This window comes from Rhinoderma darwinii, chromosome 6 (assembly GCF_050947455.1).
Source record: "Rhinoderma darwinii isolate aRhiDar2 chromosome 6, aRhiDar2.hap1, whole genome shotgun sequence".
Lineage (NCBI taxonomy): Eukaryota > Metazoa > Chordata > Amphibia > Anura > Rhinodermatidae > Rhinoderma > Rhinoderma darwinii.
In genome coordinates this window covers 137,167,289-137,169,603 of record NC_134692.1, presented here as the reverse complement: position 1 = coordinate 137,169,603, position 2,315 = coordinate 137,167,289, and positions in this window count along the sequence as shown.

The window sequence follows — 2,315 nt, the reverse complement described above, 5'->3', positions numbered from 1 at the left end:
TGTTTTGAGGATATTTTTGGTTTTAAGTCTTTGATTTTTGATGAGTTTAAAAATTTCAGGAGACCGAGATCGAAGGCTGAAGTGTCCGTGTCCAGTCTGTCTCCAGCCCTTAGGGTCATGGACGGGATCCTGCCCTCTGTTAGGGGCTTCTCAATGACTCGTTTGTGATGGTCGTCCCCCAGTCCTGTGCGGTTCAGATTTTCACTATGGGGCCTCCTCTGGTTTTCCATTTCATCTCTTCCCACCTTAGGTCTTCTCCTCCTAAGGCCTCATGGACACGACTGCATTACAGTCCACATATAATCTGCAATTGCGGGTGGTATAGGACACATTCTATTCTATGGGCCAATTCACACGACCGTGTTCTCAAAGTCATTTTAAGGGCCGCATTTGCGCTTCCGGGCTACTACATTTTGTGTGTGCGCGCAGCGTATCCAACCTGGAACCTTCAGTACATTTCGTGCAAAAAATCGCACCGCATTGTGGTGGAATTTTTCTAACGGATTTTCCAGTGCAGGAAAAAAAAGCGCTTCTACTTACCCCCTCTGTCTTCTCTGCGTGTAGTCCGGCCTCCGGGGATGATGCTGCAGCGGTCACATGGGATGAAACGTCATCCCAGGAGGCCGGACTCCAGGAAGGAGAGACTTCTGGGTAAGTGATTTTATTTTCCGAAGTTGTGATTTTTTTTTTGCGGCGTAATCGCTGCGCATCCGCCGCAAGTCGAAACACTTGGCTTTCTGTTGCAGGATTTGCATCCCCATTGAATTCAATGGGGAAAACCCACAACAGAAAAGCAACGAAAATGCAGCATAAACTGATTTAAATTCCGCATCGCAGGTCAATTAACGTTTGCGCTGCAGGGTTTTTTCTGCCGCCTGGGCTTGAGATTTCCTAAATCTCATCCACTTTGCTGCTACTGTAATTTCTGTGGAATGTCCGCACAGAATTCCGTTGCGGAAATTCCGCAGCGTTTACACTACATGGGCGCAAAAGCTTTCGTGGGTGGTCGCAAGATCCATGTATATCTGGATCAGACAGCTAGATCTCCATTTAACAAATTAGACCGCTAGGGATGAGATCATTGAGACATGGCGTTCCTAACAGATGCATCGACTGAATCCATAAGACTCGCGACAAGGAAAGGAGTTCTGACAAATCCGGCAAGAAGATCTCTATGGGTGAAATCTTGGTCGGGAGATTTTCACCTCTAAAATTTATAGAACGGAATTTTTTTAATTTTTTTTTGAAGGGATATATGTGTGTTCGGCCCGTAACTAGACAACATTTTAGAATAAGCTGTGGACCGAAGGAAAGATTTCCCCAAAGAAAAAGTCCCAAGAAAGAAGCCGCAATTTTGTGGGCCTAGATCTCCGAGACAGGACTGCAAGTGCAAAACGGGATGTTGGAGTTATCCCAAAGAGGAAGGGAGGTCCTGCTCAAGCCTCACACCAAACCCAATACTAAACAGCCAGAGTAGGTGGAAGACCATCCTCAGAAGAATGGGAAAAGATTATCCAAACCGGTCCTGGACATCATTCACAATTGTCACCGGATAGAATTTACATCTCTAACACCCTCAAAAATTGGTCACCAAACTATCCTCAAAATTTCTAACCTCAAAAATAATAGAAGATATTTAGACATTACTCAAGACCGGGGTGGTGGTTCCAGTAACTCTATTACCACGTAACCGCAGGGCAAGGGCCGTTATTCATCCCTATTTCTTGTGTTAAAAATCTAATGGGACTTATGAACCATCGTAAACCCTAAAGTTCCTCCACAAATAGATCGTATGGACTTCAAGGTGGGATCTTTATAATCTGCCGGGCCTTTAATAGATGGAGAGGCAGTAGTGTGCACCTTGGATCTAAAACCCACATACTACCAAGTACCCATTCACACTTCTCCTCAAAAATTGCTCAATCTGGACAGCCATGAATCTACTTGGACAAATGACGGCCTGGAGCCAATCCAACACTAGACGACCGATTCGAAGTTGGATCCTGTCTACTTGAAGAAGAAAAAAAGACTTCTCTTTAGAGTCCAAAGTAAAGATACCATCAGGAGTAAAAGCGTCCCGGTCCTGGTAGCGCAAAAAGGTAAATCTGCAGACAGGAGTGGTTTGGGACCAGACTCCAGTCCTTGCAGTTCAGACGGATGCCAGCCAAAAGGGAGCGCGACTGTTAGATATTTTCAGGGGACCTGGTCCAAGTTTGTAAGCTCCCAATCTTCAAACTATCGATAACTTTTTGTAGTCTGGGAGACCTTAAATCCAGCTTCTCTTCCAAATCAACATTTACAAGTACTGTCTGACA